This window comes from Monodelphis domestica, chromosome 5 (genome assembly GCF_027887165.1).
Source record: "Monodelphis domestica isolate mMonDom1 chromosome 5, mMonDom1.pri, whole genome shotgun sequence".
In the NCBI taxonomy this organism is placed as follows: domain Eukaryota; kingdom Metazoa; phylum Chordata; class Mammalia; order Didelphimorphia; family Didelphidae; genus Monodelphis; species Monodelphis domestica.
The window spans coordinates 250122389-250140753 of record NC_077231.1 but is presented as its reverse complement, the minus strand read 5'-3'; the positions used below and the strand labels follow the sequence as shown (position 1 = coordinate 250140753).

Sequence of the window (18365 nt, the reverse complement as noted above, 5' to 3'; positions counted from 1 at the left end):
GGCTTTCCTTGGTCACTCGCCAGTCAGTGTGCCCTGCTGATGCACTCAGGTTAGGCTGAGGCAGCATGAAGGACCAGGTAACAGAAGCTACAAAGAACAAGAAAATGTGGAAAGAAAAGGGGGATCCCCGTGTCTTCCCCAGTTCTTCCTTGGTTCCTCTTCCTTGGTGAGAAGAATGCTACCGACAGGTGATTCAAAGTGGGCAAGTAGAGGAAAGAGAACAGAATCCTTCCAGGTAAGGCTTGGTCATTGATTCCAGACAGCACAGTTAAAAGGCACAGATATGCCTTTGAGTGCATAAGAAGGATAGCTGTATTACATCATGCAGACAGTTATGGAAACACAAAATCAGTGCTCTCAAGCCTGAACAATGCAAGAGTTTTAGTTGAAAGGAACATTTGTTGTTCAGTCCATCTCTTTGGGACCCCATTTGGAGTTTTCTTGTCAAAGATGGAGGAGGAGTTTGCCATTCCATTTCCAGCTCATTTTCCAGATGTGGAAACTGAGGTAAATGGGATTAAGTGATTTGTTCAGGGTCACATCACTGGGAAGTATCTGAGGCTAGATTTGAACTGAGGAAGATGGGTCTTCCTGATGGCTCTGTACCACCTAGGTACTCTGAAAGGGACATTAGAAGCCATTTAATCCAACTTTTTCATTTTACTGAGATAGCATAGAGTGACAGAGGTAGAGAACACCAGACTTCAGGTCAGAAAGACCTGGGTTTGAATTTTACCTCAGATATTTACTATCTTTGGGACACTAAAGAAGTCCCCTAGCCTCTCTAAACCTCAGTTTCCTCACTTGTAAAATGGGAATAATGATAATACTTTTCTCCTATGGTAGGATGAATTAGATCTATAAAGCTCTTTGCAAACTTTAAAGTCCCACAAAATTGTTTGTATGTTGCCTCACCTATTAGAATGTGAATTCTTTGTGGGCAAGAATTGCCCCCCCATCCCTCTTTTTTTTTGCCTCAGTGATTAGCATAATACCTGACATACAGTAAATATCTAATAAATGCTTGTTAAATCTGACTCTCTCCCCACTTTTCTCTCTCCCCACTTTTCTCTCTCCTCTCCTCTCCTTTTGTCTCTCTTTCTCTCCTTTTCTCTCTCTCAATATGTATCTAAATAAATAGATAGACATATATATGTGTGTGTAGTATAATATTATAATTATCGGTACTTTTGTTACCAGTGAGAACAGACCCAGACAAGTTAAGTAATTTGCCTAAGGTTATACACTTGAATCAGAACTAGAATCCAGATCTCCTTATTTCAAGCCTAATGTAATTTCTATTACACCTGAATTTCTCAATCAACACAAGGTCTAATTATCTGGTTAATTAATAGAAATAGGAGATTGCCTGTCTGGCCATTTTGGATCTCATGGGGCGGTTGCACTTTGGTGGGGTCATTCCATGTCTACAGTCTGGTGCCTCAACCCTCAAAACTCAGGTTAGCCAGGGATGATCAATCCCTACAAAATCTGACTCAGATTACCCAAACTCCCATAAGACTTGGTTACTATTTCACAATGCCAAGTTACAAAATTACTGTGACTTATATATTGTTGACCACTCAACACAGTCAAATCCCTTTAGGAAAACCCTTCTAGAAAGCCAAATTAAAATCAGAAAGTTGCTTGGTAAATCCAGAACTAGAACAAAGAACTGATTGACCTTGAGGGGTACTTTTTTTTTGTCCTTCTCTAGCCTATAACTGCCAAGCACAATTTCTACTGGATCAGTTCTGCAGGATGCCCTCCTGTCTGTAAAAGATTACTGATACATTCTTATACTCCAACTCTCCATTTTCAAGACTCTTTAAGCACCTTGTTGCTGGGTTTGTCATTCCATTACCCTTCTTAGACTCTAACATTTTTTTTAAGGCCACCATTTCTCAAGTTGCACCTTATTTTAGATTGGCTTCTTCCTGATGACATCCAAGAAGACACCCTAATCTTAGGAGGATTATATTCAAATCCCATTATGGGATGAATAGTGTCTGGGAAAATTTGTTGTAAAATAACAAATCCCATCCTCCCTGGAGGATTCCAGTTAGTTTATCCAGGAATTACCTTACTTGGCCTCTAATACTCCACCCACATTGTGTCTTCATTTCTCTTTTGGCCAAGTCACTATTTATTTTCTAGGTTAGAAGAAGAGAGGAAACAAATCAAGAATGTTATCCCTTAAAAAGATTTAATCTTGGAAGAAACTAAACTAATAGACAAAATAAGAATTTGGATTCTCTATGGCAAATAGGTGATGCAGTCAATAGGACTAAGAACTTGGGAAAAAATGAGTTCAAATCCTGCTTCAAGACAGATAAACTCCCTCAGCCTTAATTTCCTCATCTGTAAAATGGAGACTATAATAGCACACTTACCTAACAGGGTTGTTATGAGGATCAAATTAGTTAACATGAAAAATCATTCTGCAAACCTTAAAGCTCTCGTTAAATATAGCTAGTTATTCTTTCAGCTATCCAGATGACCTTGTGTGCCATTATCTTGAATAATTGACAGCTGAATATGGGGTAAAAATTAAAATCTCAATAATAAAAAATACTATATTTTAAGAAGGTTTATCAAATGATCATTAGAAATCAAGGAATAAAGAGGATACAAAATAAAAAACCATGTGCCCATGGCTGGTTAGCCATTTTCAAAATCCCCACTCACCACCATCACTGCTGGATGCATGCCCAAAGAAGAGGCAGAGCTTCAGCACCCACTGACTTTAACCTCTGTCTACAGCAGGGGTCCCCAAACTTTTTATACAGGGGGCCAGTTCACTGTACCTCAGAACGTTGGAGGGCTGAGCTATGAAAAAACTATGAACAAATTCCCCGGGCAACAGTATACACAGTGTGGAATCCCCTCCTCCAGATTGCCGCTCACCATGCTGACATCTTCCATTGGGCAGCCACATGGTGCCTCTTTCTCATTCAGTTATGTCACCAGAAGTAGTACTGTATGGGAGCGATGCTGCACTTTGCAGTGACACCATATATAATACTCATGCATACGCATCCTGTGCTCCTCTCACTGACCACCAATGAAAGAGGTGCCCCTTCCAGAAATGTGGTGGGGGCTGGATAAATGGCCTCAGGGGGCCACATTTGGCCTGTGGGCCGTAGTTTGGGGACCCCTGGTCTACAGGAAGTATATAATGACAGGAAGTCAGTGGACTCTAGGGATATGTAGTTCTTTTTTTTAGGGTAACAGATTTTCAATTATACAATGGAGGGCAGTTTTCTTCCAGAATTTTTCAGCAAGGAATCTGAAGCAATGTGCACTTTAACCAGCAGCAAATAGCAAACGCTAATTATTATCCTAATCTTTATCATTTTATTACAAGAAAGGGAGTTTTTTTTTTCCCTCTGAACTCCTGTGGGATCAACCATATGAAAAACAAAAAACTCAAAACATGGGGAAAAAGTTAATTATGAAAATAAAGATGACTTTTTAAAAATGTCAACTAAGCATTTCTTTGAATACTTTTGAGGCCACTGGTAGTCTTCAACACTCTCTTGGGGAAAATCAGTGATGTAAAATATGGCCCATAATCCTCTGCTCATTCTCCTCTGGCATTCCTGGCTTCCCTGGCCCTCATTGTCTTATGTCTAGATGATTGTAATAGCCTGCTCATGGGTATTCCTGCTTCAAGTCTTCTCCACTGCAAACCATACTCCATTCAGGCACTAAAGTGATTTTCCTAAAGCCCAGGTCCTATATCTATATCTCACATACACACACACACACACACACACACACACACACACACACACACTCGTAATTAACTCTAGTGGCTCCCTATTGAATCTAAAATTAAATACAAAATGTTTTGTTTGGCATTCAAAGCCCTTTATAACCTAGTACCCTCCTACACCTTAGTACCCAACATATATTATTCAATCCATGACACTGACTTCCAGACTATTCCATGAATAAGACACTCCATCTCTCAGCTCAGGGCATTTTCTTTGGCTGTTATCATTCCTAGAACGCTCTCCCTTTTCAACTCTGACCTCCTTTGCTGACTTTAAGACCCAACTAAAGTCCCTTCTTTTATTGGAACCTTTTCCCATTACCTATTAATTTTAGTGTCTTCCCTCTGTTAATTATTTTCTACTTATACCTTATTAAGCTTGCTTTGTAGATATTTGTTTGCATATTGTCATTGTTTTTAATCCTTACCTTCTGTCTTAGAATCAATAATAGGTATGAGTTCCAAGGCAGAAAAGTAGTAAGGGCTAAGCAGTTGGGGTTAAGTGACTTGCCCAGGGTCACACAGTCAGAAAATGTCTGGGGTCAGGCCCCCCGCCCCCGACCCCAGACCTGTCTCTCTATCCACTGAGTCACCTAGATGCCCCTTCTCCCATTAGATTGTAAGCTCCTCAGAAGCAAAGACTACCTTTTGCCTTTTTTTGTTTTCACAGTGCCTGGCAAAAGTAGGAACTTAAGAAATGTTTCTCCTGGATTCAAATGCAGCCTCAGACACTTCCTAGCTGTGTGACCCTGGGCAAGTCACTTAACCCCCATTGCCTAGCCCTTACCATTTTTCTGCCTTGGAACTGATACATGGTTTCCATTCTAGGGTGAAAGGTATGGGTTTAAAAAAAGAAAAGAAATGTTTGTTGATTGATTGACTGGCTTCCTTACAATCCCACTTTCTACAGAAAACCTTTCCCAATTCCCCTTTAATTCTAGAGTCTACACTCTATTGACTATTTCTCATTCATCCTATATATTACTTCTTTGATATAGTCATTGCATTTAGTCTTACCTATTAGATTGTGAGCTCCATGAGGGTAAAGACTCTTTTGCCTTTCTTTGTATACCCAGTGTTTAGTGAGGTGCCCAACACCTACTGTGTGCTTAGTAAATGTTTATCGACTGACTGATGAACACTAATTTTTGCCAGTTATCCATCAAGTGACATAATCACAAATTTCAGGCTTAGAAGGAATTTCAGAAGTCACCTAGCTCAGCCTACTGTCTACTATACCTTCGATGTCCTAAACACAAAAGAATATGGCTAATTATAAGCTTTGGCTATATAGTACATCTTAGAATTAAAAAAAAAATATTTCCCTTGCTTAGATTTACCAAATATTTTGGTTTTAATTGGGTGACAGGAAGCAATTCAAGGATGGGTGAGCTTTTTCATTTGGGAGGAGTCTAAGGGCAGTGATGAAAATGAAAATGATTTAAAAAACTCCAGGTATAGAAGCACCTGGGGAAAGTGTCTATTTAGAAAACTGAGGATATTTCTTATTTTATCTCTGTCATAAATCACTTAACTTCTGTGGGTCTCAGTTTCCTTACTTGTAAAATGAGAGGGCCAGAAAGACCAGACCAGACCAGAGAAGGATATTGATAAAGTAGAGAGTATTCAGAGGAGGCCAACCAAAATAGTCAAGGGCATGGAGGTCACTTTGTATTATTAGCACTGGAGGATATTACTAGGTTCGAGGCTGGGGAAGAGAAGACTTAAACATGATAGCTGCCTGCTGTCAAGGACTGTCATGTAGAAGACAACTTGTTCAGTGCAGAGCTAGCAGACAGAACTAGGAGAAATAGCTGAAAGTTAAAATGAGACAAAAATAGATCTAATTTAAGGATGAACTTCCTAACAATTAGAGCGTAATAATGAGGTGGGCAGGTAGGTGGCAGAGTGTATTAAGTGCCAGGTTTGGAGTCAGGAAGACCTGGGTTCAAATCCAACCTCAGACATATACTAGCTGTGTGACCTTGGGCAAGTCATTTAACCCTATTTGCCTCAGTTTCCTCATTTGTAAAATGAGACAAGGAAATGGCAAACCACTCCAGTATATTTGCCAAGAAAATTCCAAATGAGGTCATGAAGAGTGTGTCACGCCTGAAAAAATGACTAACCAACAAAATGATTAAGTGGTGAATACAAGTTCAGCTTGGTCTAGCTGGTCTCTGAGATTCAATGCTAATCACTTTATGACTAGATTCCTCTTTAACTCTACATCTTTTATCTGTGATCTGAAACAATTTACCCATCCATCCTCATTAATCAATTTTGGTGTCACCGGGCTCTGGACACCATGCCTAAGCTGTCCCTGATTCTTCCACTAAGGACTCCTTTCCAATTGTTGAATTTTTCCCAGATCCTCCATTTTGGAGAACGGTCCCAGGAGAGCCATCCTTCATTTTCCAGATTTAGCCACAAAGCCTCAGCTGCCTCCTAACTCTGTTTCTATGGCTCTATTCTTTCTCTGATGACTTTCTCCTAGAATCTCTATTTTGGGGAAAGGCCTCATATTACAGAGACTCAGCAAGTATCTCCACATTTCTCTTTTGGCTTTTCTTTTCTATGTTAACCTCTTCCATTAGAATATAAACTCCTTGAGGGGAGGGACTATTTTTTTTCCTTCTTGGATTTGTATCCTCAGAGGTTAGCACAGAGCCTGACTTGGCACAAGCAAAGACCCAATCAGCTTTCTTGACTGAGGCAACTACCTCTGGAGCAGAAGCTGGAAAGCCAAATTCCACACACACATCCCCCCAAAAAAATTTCCAAACTTCAAAAAAAAAAAGAGAGTCATGATGACATGTAAGGAAAGTGTATTGGAAAGACCCTAGAACACATATAGATATTCTATAACTGGTTCTGATCTGCTATCCAGGTGGTTGAGAGGAACCCTTTGTTTCATGTGGCTATATAGCCAGAACTAGGAGCCTGAGTTGACTTTGGCTGACTCTCTTCGCTTCATCCCATGACTCCTTTGCTCATGATTCTCTGAGAGATAATGCTACAGGACAAGAAGCCATGAGGATTTCTTCCTTTGGAGACCATATGGTTTTGTGAAATGGTGTTTGGCTTCTACATTTGTCTTTTTTTCCTTTTAGTGAAGGAGCCTGGAACCTCCAATTATATCAGTTCTCAGGAGGGTGCTCTAGCATCTTAGTGTCCCCCAATAGGGGTTCCTGAGCTATTACTGTATCAATACTCCAATGAAGAAGGGATGACTTTTAGGGGTGACTTTTGGGATTCCAGTTCAGCTGAGCCACGGACTCATCCTGCAGGAATGCTACCTTTGGATGTGAACTGGACCAATGCTACACGGTTGGTTGGTTGTCGTCCTTCATACTTGAAAAGGTCCAAAATGACATCACTATGTCAAGGTTAACAGTGTATCCAACAATGGCTGATTTGACCAATATGAGTTTGGAAGGTTCTGCCAAAGGTCAGACACAAATAGCCAATATGAACAAGAACTGAGCCAAGCTTTGCGTCTACTCCCCTCAGAGACCAGAGATTGATGTAGGGGAAAGTTAGCTCCCTAAGTATTGGGGAAAAGTTTCATACTTTTTCTCTTGCTATATATTTGAAGTAAGTCTCTCTTTGTAGACGTTAGTCAGTGTTAAGTGGTTAAATGGAATGGAGACGATAGATCATCCTTGGCCCCTAACAGTGGGGACAAAAGCAAGCAATGAGGGTTAAAGTCATACCCTCCAATTTCCTGGGTACCCTAAAAACCTAAAGGGGTGATATAGCAGGCCTGACTCTGGAAGAATAAACTAGAGAGTAGATTAACTGCTTTAAGGAATCTGGAATACAATCCCAAATTCTAATCCAGAGTGGAGAAATTTAAAAAAATGAGGGAGGGAAAAAGTCATCCCATTTTTTTCTTGGGTAGTAAGGCCTAACCAGGTTTCTAGTCACTACTCAATAATTCCTTATTCAACATTTCTTTGAAAAACTTACTTTTATCTGACCCTCCTTCAACATCAATCAATCAACCAAGGATGATCTATTGTCTCCATTCCACTTAACCACTTAACACTGATTAACTTCTACAAAGAGAGATTTACTTCAAATATATAGCAAGAGAAAAAGTATGAAAAATTCCCCCAATACTTAGGCAGTATCCCTGCCTTCTCACCTTCCTCCTGCCCTCTGCTCATAGATATCAACCCCCAAGAGAGGAAATAGAGATCAGCTGTTCACCATAGCCCAACAGAGTCAGGGTTGTTTGTTCATCCCCATCACATGCCAGCAATGGCATCGAATAAAGACTCTTCTAATCTGCACCTCAGCTTTTGTGCCATCACCCAGAAGGCATCTGCTTTGAAGGAAAATGATTTTTGTTCTACACATTTAACTGCCTCTGTGCCCTTCGCCATGTATTTTGGCTTCAGTTCCTGACCAAAAAGAAATTGCTATCTAATGGCATAGAGATGGCTTGGAGATGTTAATATTTGAGGGCAGCAGGTTCTGTAAATGACTACTCTGCTCCAAATGTAGTATTTTCTTCAGTTAAATATTTGAACAATAATCCCCCAGGACCTATGAAAGTGAACATTCTATTTCACTGGAATTATTCCAATGCTTAATTACAGGATGGGATGCAACCCCTTCCTGGTTGAAAAGATGCTAAGTTGGCTTCTAAATCCATTGTGTAACAAAAGGACTCCATGCTGTGTCACAGGACTTCTCTAGCCTTCCTGCTCTGGTTATGGGGGTTCTATTTTCATGCAGCCCCATCATACAATTATCTTTGTTCCAGCTTTTACCTCCCCACCCCAGTTTCAAGGAAATCTGTCTCAGATGATGAACAAATGCATGCCCATCTTTCCCCTGACCCATAAGGACATGACAACCCCCTGATTACAACTTCTGACTTGACAAAGAAATGGAAATTGTTGGGTTTTTTGTTTTTTTTTTTTTATTCTGAGGGAAATTTACCCTCACAGAAGCAATAAGCTAAAAAGTTTTAGCTAAGCCCAGGTGAAATCCTTCATGACTATGGCCCCACTCTTTTATATTAATGTATACAATGATTATTCTTTCACTTCTGAACCTCCCTCCCTCCCTCCCTCTCTCTCTCTCTCTCTCTCTTTTTCCCCTCCCCCTCTCATAAAAGTTACCAGGCTGTAAAAAGATTAGGCAAAAAAGAAATGGAAATGAACATGGGGTTGGGGAATGAATAAGCATTTATTAAGCACCTCCTATTTTCCAGGCACTGTGCTAAGTGTTGTATAGATATCTCAATTGATATAAACTAGGGAATAAGAATGGGCAATGGAGGGAAGAGAGAGAGTGATGTAAGAATTAGGAACCAGAGCCAAACCACTAAACTCATCCTACATTGGGCCAAGTGGGGCCATCAAATAAAGAGAAGAAGCAATAGAAACACAGCTTCTTTATTATCTGACAATACAAATTTCTGGGTTGCATGTATCCCCAGAGAGAAAATGAATCAAGGGAAGGGATTTCACTGTGTGAAGCTTGTACTATTCAGTATCTCTGGGAAGCGCTTGGTCTAGTTTGCACCCTAGCAGAATTGCACAGATGGGCAAAGCAGATATTAATTGCATTGTACCAGTTCGGTCATTTGCACTTTCACTGAACAATATTGTTTATGATATCCCTAGATGTCAGGGAAAGAACTATTCCAACCATCTTCTGCCAATATGGGTTGGTGATCCTTATTCGCATGTCAATTCAACATGGTGGAGAAGTAAACTGAAATAATAGGGTAATTCTTCAAATCACAGATTTCACTAATGGGTATAATTGCCACATAAGTTTTCTATATTGGAGCATTTCTTAATGCCCACCAAGCTCTACCTTTCATATTTATAAAAAATCAGTTTTAGGTGTCTGCAGGTGAGGCCTTGACTAGATTGGGATTCTGAATGAGGTCTGAACAATTACACCAAGCCTTAGATTGGGGGTTAGGTGACTGATTTCCTATTCACTCCCTTGTCAATTGTTCATAAATGGCTCAAAGGGAAATCTGTTTGGTTGGGAAACATGACCTATTTTTTGTCAAAAGGCAATTTTTTTTCCCCTGAAACATTTAAGGCCAAATTTTTACTGTTTCTCTAGTAAGTGATTTATGCTCTAAAATATTGTTCTCTTAGATTCCTGGCTCCTTTGATAGGAAAGAAAATGGCAAACTTCATCTCAGAGAGGATGGATATGGGAGAACTCAAGTGTTTCTCTTGAACAGGTCAGTTCCAATTCTTTTCTCCTCTTCCACATTTAACATAGAGAAGAATACTTTCATGAATACATATCCAAAAAAACTACAGAAAACCTTGGAAAAGGAAATCAAAATATGGATTATATCTTATGTAAGCATGAAATAAACAACTATCTGGTATCCTTGAGGTAGAGCCTTATCTGTGAGGGGAAGATGAACGTTAGGGTGTCTTGTCTATTTTTCAGTTTCAGTTTAGTCCATCCTCAACTTACCTGTCAAACTGATCTTCCTAAAGCACAAGCCTTATCATTTCCTCCCTCTCCCAATTCAATAACCTCTAGTGGCTCCCTATTACCTCTAGGATCAAATATAAAATCTTCAGTATGGTTTTTTAAATCTTCTGTACCTTAGTCCTTTCCCAGCTTTCCTGATCTTCTAATATTGTGATATACATATTTCAAGTGATCCAGGGACACTGGCTTCCTTGCGTTTCCCTGAATAAGACACTCCATTTTCTGACTCTGAGTTCAGGGGCTGTCTCCCATCCCAGGAACATTTCTCCCCTATATCTTCATCTACAGGACTTCTTGACTTCCTTCAAATCTTATAGTCTGGTGGTAGTAGTTAGTGCATTTACTGTGGAGGAAACTGGAGGCTCTGTGAAAGAAAAGGACCTGCCCCAGGTGATATCACTAGACAGCTATGGGACCAATTGTTGGGTATGTTGCAGACATAATCTTTTTTTTTTTCAGGTAGAGATTAAACTAGATGGCCACTGAGGATCCTGGGAATTCTGAAATTCTATGATTTTATTAAAATGGAAAAGCTGGAATTTAATTCCTTGTGTTCAGACTTAAATTTTAGTGTTTTCCCCCATCATACCACAGTATAACTTTTTCTTTAACACTAAGAAGAATATTTCAAGTACTGAATTTTCTAACCTTCTTAATTTTCAGCAAACATATCCTATTATGGAAAAGAAAAGAAACTCTTGCTTTATATGATAATATCATTAAAACCCTGAAGTAAAAATCCAGGCTCTGGATTTTACTGAGTTTGTAATTGCTGTCATTTGGTGAGAAGATATTCATTGTGCATGTAGAATGACAGTAATTTCATTTAATGTGTACGATGCCTTGGGGAGTGACAGCTCATTTTCATTCTGACCTAGCCACGCATGGTGAAAATATTAGAACAAATTAAAGCCAAGAATCAAATAGAATAAATATTAGAATAAATATTCAGAGATGAAAGATTCTGAAATATTCCTCTACTGTGAATGTTCAAAAATTAAATATTTTTCAGAGCTAAAAGAATGAAAGCAAAAGAACTGATAGATCACTAACTATAAGCAAAGCACATTGGGTATACAAAGAGAAAAACTGGAGATAGTAGTCCTTATTTTCAAGGGATTTCTTTTTTAGTAGGGGACAACAACTATGAGAAGTTCTAGCTAAAAGTCAGAAGGAAAAGTCCCAGGACCTTTACATCTTCTCTATTGTCATTTCCACTTATAAAATAAGATCTAAATCACATTGAACCATTTGACAGTGCCAAGGACTTTGGGATGGAGAATATTCTCTTCAGAAGTATTCACTAGCTATGGTTGCTGAGAAGGTATGGATTGAAATACCCTCAGAAGCAGTTGCTAAGTCCTATCTACAGGGATTGACTCCCAGGATGATGGTTTCAGGGACTTGGTAGGTAGTAGTCAAAGTCAAGTCAAATCAATAGAATTTATTAAGTTCCCTCTATTTGCCAGGCACTCAGGATAGAAAGAAGGGGGGAAATAGTCCCTGTCCTCAAGGAGCTCACAATCTAAAGGGGAAGACAACATGCAAATAGTGATGTAGGAACAGAACTAATGATTAAGGGTGTGCTGCCATCCCCACATTTCTTGGACTTACTTCCTCACTTAAAAGCAGTTATTGATCATCAGTTGATGGTGATGGTGGTAAAGAGGGTGAGCTTCTTCTTCAAAACGATTGTTCATCTTAGTGATGGACATATGACCCAGGCTAGAAGCTGGACGCAGGGTCTATGGAGCACTACGATTCCCAGGGGCCCTGGGTTCAAGGTTCTAGGCTATCTCCATTGGGGGAATAAAAGGAGGGAGTGATTATGGTTTGACTCAATTCACATAAGTTGCCTCCTGTCTCTCTACTTCATCTGGCCTTGCTTGTCTGTACCATAAGTGGTAATTGGTTGACAGTTGGTGAGGATTGCTGACCCCTCTTCCACATATCTGAAATGGTAGCTGAAAGCAGGGTTAGTGATCTAGGGCTACTGCTATTCCCAGAGGTGTTAGGGTCAGGGATAAGGACTGTCTCCATTGAGGTGCTAAAAATGGTTCCTCCTGTTTCTCTCTCTCTCTCTGGGTACTTGATACAATAAGAAATACCATATAACTAAATAATAGCAGATATGCTAAGAACAATTTTGATTAAACAAGATAGCATATGCAAAGCAGGTAGTTAGGTTACATAGTAGATAGAGCATCAGTCTGGGAGTCAGGAAGATTCCTTCCTGAATTCAAATCTACCCTCATATACTTACTAGCTATATAACTCTGGAAACATTGTTTAACCCTGTTTCTCTCAATTTCCTCAAAATATCAAATGCACTGTCAAAAGAAATGGCAAACCACTCCAGAATCTTTGCCAAGAAAACTCTAAATGGAGTCACATGATTGAAAAATAACTAAATAATGTTGGTGATTTAATTAATAGAATTCTAGAACCTCAGAGACCATTTAGTGCAATCCATATCTGAACAAGTATTCCCTCTCTAACATACTCAACAGTAGAACCACAACTAGGGAGATGGGATGGATCTCTACCCCAGGGCACTAAATTTATAGGATCTTGATAGCACTTGCAGGCCTTCAACAAATATTAGTATAGTGAGATTATCCCTTCAAGTGGCATAGAGGGATAGTTATGTAGCTCAAAGGGAGACAGAATAGACAGCTCTAGTCTCTTCTACTTATCTCCAAGGGAGAATTTTGATCCTTTTTTTAAAATTAATTTTATTTAGTCAATTTAGAACACTATTCCTTGGTTACAATAATCACATTGCTTCCCTCCCTCCCTACCACCTACCCTTCCTGCAGCCAATGCGCAATTTCATTGGGTATTACATGTGTCCTTGATCAGAACCCAATTTCCATGTTGTTGGTGTTTGCACTAGGATGTTCATTTAGAGTCTACATCCCCAGCTATATCCCCTCGACCCATGTAGTCAAGCAGTTGTTTTTCTTCCATGTTTTTACTCCTACAGTTTTTCCTCTGAATGTGGATAGTGTTCTTTCTTGTAGATCCCTCCAAGTTGCTCAGGATCACTGCATTGCCACTAATGGAGAAGTCCATTACATTCGATTGTACCACAGTATATCAGTCTTTGTGTACAATGTTCTCCTGGTTCTGCTCCTCTCACTCTGCATCACTTCCTGGAGGTTGTTGCAGTCTCCATGGAATTCCTCCACTTTATTATTCCTTTGAGCACAATAGTATTCCATCACCAACATATACCACAATTTGTTCAGCTATTCCCCAATTGAAATCTCACTCAAGAGAAAATTCCCTGAAGTCTCTAATACAACAATCTGGGGGAAGACCACCGACTCATTTCATGTTGACTTTTTCTCAGTCTTATTTTCCCTTCAGCCATCTAAAGTGGGGTGTGCATTGTCTATTTTCTATCTCTAAGCTGGAAACCAGGAGTGTCTGAAGCAACTACAGAGCCCAAAGAGACCAAGGAGTCTGAAGAGTCCCAAAGAAAGTCTGAAGAGAGCAGAGATCTCCTCACTCCTGCTCTGGCAACTCCATCCCTCCCTCACATAGGTGTGGGGCATTGATCTCTACCAATGAGGAAAGAGTCCCCTACTAAGAGGTTTGGGTCTTGGTACAAAGGGAACCCATTCCTCCTAGGATTGTGAACTTTTTGCTTATCTGCACCAGCCCATTGGCTTAGCTGGAATGCTACAAACAGAGAGACTTTGACTGGTTCCTGAGATGTGCTAGACCAACACACAGGAAAAGTACATGTTGTGGAGAAGGAAGACTATAAAAATGAGACATAGAGAGTAGACTGGGGCTTTTCTCTGGAAATTTTTGACTGGGAGCTTGTCTGTGATACAGCATTGGTGGTTTGGACAAAAGGTACTTACATGGACTGGTAAGACTAGAGTGGCAGGCTAGGAAATATTTTTTCTATTTCCTTCCCTCTTTATTTCTTTCTTATATATTAAAATTAAATTGTTATAAGTTACTATCATCCTCATGAATTAAGGGTTAATTATTTTATAAATGGCGACCACACAAATAATCTTTTTTTAAACTAATGTTATACACATTTCTAAATATTATATTTGGTATAATATTAATTTTCTTTATTATAGTACAGAAGTGAAAGAACTTAGCCCCTAATTAGCAAGATTCGTTAGTTAAAATAGTAAATTACCATATGCTTCCTTTCTCTAGGTCAGTGAGGCACTCCAGAAGAACTCCTTCATGGCTAGGCTTCTTCCTTCCACTCCTCTCAGATCTCTCCCCCATACTCTCTTGAGGTGGTTTTCCTAGCAATAGCCTTTCTGGTTTGCTCCACCCAAGAGTGGTTTGTGGTGCTTGCCCTAAAGACAAAAATTTCTATTTATGGCTCTGACAAGAGGTTATTTGGTCAATGTCTGAAGATCTCTAGTGAGCAGGACTCTACTGTCTTCCAAAGAAGCCAGTTCTCTTTCTGGATGTGCCTAATTGTTAGGAAATTTTCTCTTACCTCAAATCTAAATCTGGTTCTCCATGGCTTCCACTCACTCCTCCTGTTTCTGTCCTCTGGGGTCAGACAGAACAAATATCTTCCCTTTTCCCATGACATGACAGCTGTTTGGATACTTGCAGACAGCTATCATGTCAATTCAACAAATATTTGTTAAAAGTTTACTATGTGTAGGTTAAGCACCTAACCACCTTGTCACTTGGTGACCTGATCAGCAGAAGTGACAAAAGTCCTTTGGTAAGTGACAGAGGTCACTGACAACAAAAGTCTCCTTGGTGGTAAAGATTGATTTCCCTGAAAGAAAGAATCATAGATGAGGGCAGTGAGGTGGCTCAGTGGATTGAGAGCCAAGCCAAGAGACAGGAGGTCTTAGGTTCAAATATGGCTTCAGACACTTTCTAAGTGAATGACCCTGGGCAAGTCACTTAATCCCCACTGCTTAGTTTTTACCACTCTTCAGTTTAGATCAAATATACAGTATTGATTCTAAGATGGAAGGTAAGGGCTTTAAAGTAAATAAATAAATACATTTTTAAAAAAAGAAGAAAGAATCATAGATCATAGGATGATAGGTTTAGAAGTGGAAGGAACCTCAGAAACCATCTAGTATTCCCTGAAATTAAAGATAAAGAAAATGATGCCCAGGAAAGTGGGTAAAGTGTCTTGCCCAAATAGTACAAATAATAAGTGGTCCAGTTCTGCCTTTCTGGCATTATATTGAATTCACAATAATGCTGCATGATGGTTAATGACTAAAGCAAGCAATTAAAAAGAGCTTCATCCAGATGGACAGGTTGCAGAGCTATCTTTTGGGACATTTGACTGCTTTGCTTTGTTGCTTTCATTAAAAGGCTTAGCAGGCACATAGACACCAGTTCACATGACACTGTTAGAAGCTCTATCTACTGGTGGCAGAAACATGGGTGACCAACTGTAATGGGTTCTTGACCTCTTTTCACAGAAGAGAATTAGCTTCACCCTGAAATGCCTTGGCACCTGAACCAGAAGCAAAAGAGAGGAAGAGAAGTCTCACTTCTGTGGAAAGCTTGCTCCTGGACAAACCAAAAGATTCACCCAAACACCAAGTTCAAGACATGCTGGCAGTCACAGTCCTCGAATGAGACATTTAATTATACAGTGCTTCATGACTTCCCTTCCCCATCATGAAACAAAAGGCAGAAAGAGTCCAAATTTACGCTGGCAGTGTCTCCACGGTGCTGCAGCAGCATGCAAGGCCTCCTGGGACTTGGCAAAGTGAACTCTAGTCCCTTTGGAGTTTCAATTTACCAAATGCATCCAGCTCAATAGGAAAGCTAGTACTGAACTGCCTTCCACTCCTTTCTCTTCAGCAGGGAAAGGATGTCCTTTATCACCCGACTGCTTGGCTCTGAGACAAGTTGCACACAAGCCCATACAATCATCCACTGTCGGGGGCATCAGCTACAAGCTCTTCTTTTCAAGTGAAAACTCGTGGATGAACCAGTCACTAACTTCCTACAGGATTAATGTCAGAGCCAGAGGAACAGAGGATTGGACTGAAATATCCATGGTCTATAACTCTCCAATATTTAGATAAGAGGAGACTTCTTTCTCTTGAACTCCTCCCAAGTGATCAGAAAGCCTTTGGAAACTGTAGAAATCAATCAATTATTCAATCAACCTTATACATTCAAGGAATCATTATTATTATTGTCCTGCTCATTACCAAATCTGGTGAAACTGGGCTATTCTAGTATTGGTTGATTTAACTGTTTCCCTCCTTCTACTCTTAAGTGGTCACTTCCCAGATTTTCTAGGACCATTTCAATTTCAAGAAAACAAAGTATGCTTTTAAAAGAGATGGTGCAAAAGGAATACTTTTTCTCAGGCAATGTGTCCTGATTTGAGGTTTGGGGAATAGAATCCCTGGATGAATGGCATTGGTTTATTTTTTCATTGAAATAAATTTCTTTTATTTCTGTTATGAGGATTTCATAATATCTTGGGATAATTAAGAGACGCCCTGGGGTGTCCCAAAAATAGAGTATCGAATCATTACTCTACCACAATGAAATAATAGTGTAAACAGGACTTGGTATTCTGGGGGACTAGAAAATCTAGTTTGAAATATGTCTACACATCTACAATTGTAAATTAATCACCTGTCTCCTTTCACAAATTTTTCCTTTGGGATGGGTGGGTAAGGGGAGATGTGGCACTGCAGCAATGACCTCATAATTCTGTTGTGGTACAGGAAAGGGGGAGGAGGAATTTAATTATTACTGATTTATCATCTATCAATGATCAGTTTGATTGAAGGATCCCTGATTTCTTCTTCAATTATAGCAACCTGTGGAGGGCATATTGAATGAATGCCAAAGGCACTAGTTAACCTCCTTGAATTACATTTACCCCACAGTTATATATACACAGTTCCGTGTATATATAACATACATTAATTAGTCAAAGAGCATCTATGAAGCACCTACTCTGTGCCAGGTAATGGAGAAACAAGGAATGGCAATGCCTTCTTACAAAGAGTTTATATCTAACAGGGGAAACAAGATTATACACAGAATATACACAGAATAACTCTAAAGGGAATAAATACAAAGTATTTAAATAGAGGAAAGTTTGCGAGGAAAGGTTCTAGCAACTGGGAGACTCAGTGAAGTGGAGATAAGAAAGAAATACATGTCTGCTATGGGGATGCAAAGGCACAGAGAAGAGTCATGGTATGTCTTGGGTGAAAAATAGAGAGTCCAGTTTGGCTGAACCCAAAGAGTGAGGGAAGGGGAATAATATACAATGAGGCTGGGGGGATAGGTTGGGACCAATTTGTGAAGGGTTTTCACTACCAAATGTGGGAGCAGTTAGGTGGCTCAGTGAATTGAGAACCATGCTTAGAGAGAGGAGGTTCTGGGTTCAAATGTTTCCTCAGATACTTTCTAAGTGTGTGATCCTGAGCAAGTCACTTAGCCTCTATTGCCTAGCCCTTAACTTCTCTTTTGCCTTGGAACTAATACATGGTTTTGATTTTAAGATGAAAGGTAAAAAAAATATATATATATATATATATAAGCATAACAGAGAAGTTCATATTTTATTCTGGCAAATTTGGCTTGGAATATTTGGCATTCATTTGGCATATTAATATTTAAAATGGCACATTTGTATTTTATTATGGCAAAGCAAGACCGTTTGAGTTGACTTAGGAAGGGAATGGCATGGCCGGATTTGCACTTAAGGACAATCTCTTTGACAACAGTTTGTCAGCTTCCCAGGAAAGCATAACACAACTACTCTGGCTAACCAATTTGATCAAATGTGCCTCACCCAAAGATATCTGGGGGAAGAGAAATTGAAGTAATACTAGTCATTCCTGACTCCCATTTCAATATTTCACTTTGTGCTTTTCTTTTTTATGAATCTTTAGCACCAGGAATCCATGACTACCTTTCCTCTGGAATCAGTCCCCTCACTACCTCCCACCCCAATTTTTTTGTCCATCAACTTTCCTCATCTTCCCTCTTTAACAAAGTGCCACCTGCCTGATGTCTTAATTGTGAGGCCTGAGATTCTATTGTAAGATGGAGCCCAGTGATCATGTCCTCCCATTCCTCTCATTCATGGTCC

General features: G+C 39.7%; 1 long non-coding RNA gene across 1 annotated transcript; it reads left to right on the top strand.

Annotated features, from left to right (window-relative positions):
- Window positions 1–38: 38 nt before the first annotated feature.
- Window positions 39–15959, top strand: LOC103097010 (uncharacterized). Its single transcript, XR_473319.3, has 3 exons — window positions 39–235; window positions 9913–10001; window positions 15712–15959. It is a non-coding gene; the product is annotated as an uncharacterized LOC103097010 (long non-coding RNA).
- The last annotated feature ends 2406 nt before the right edge of the window (window positions 15960–18365 follow it).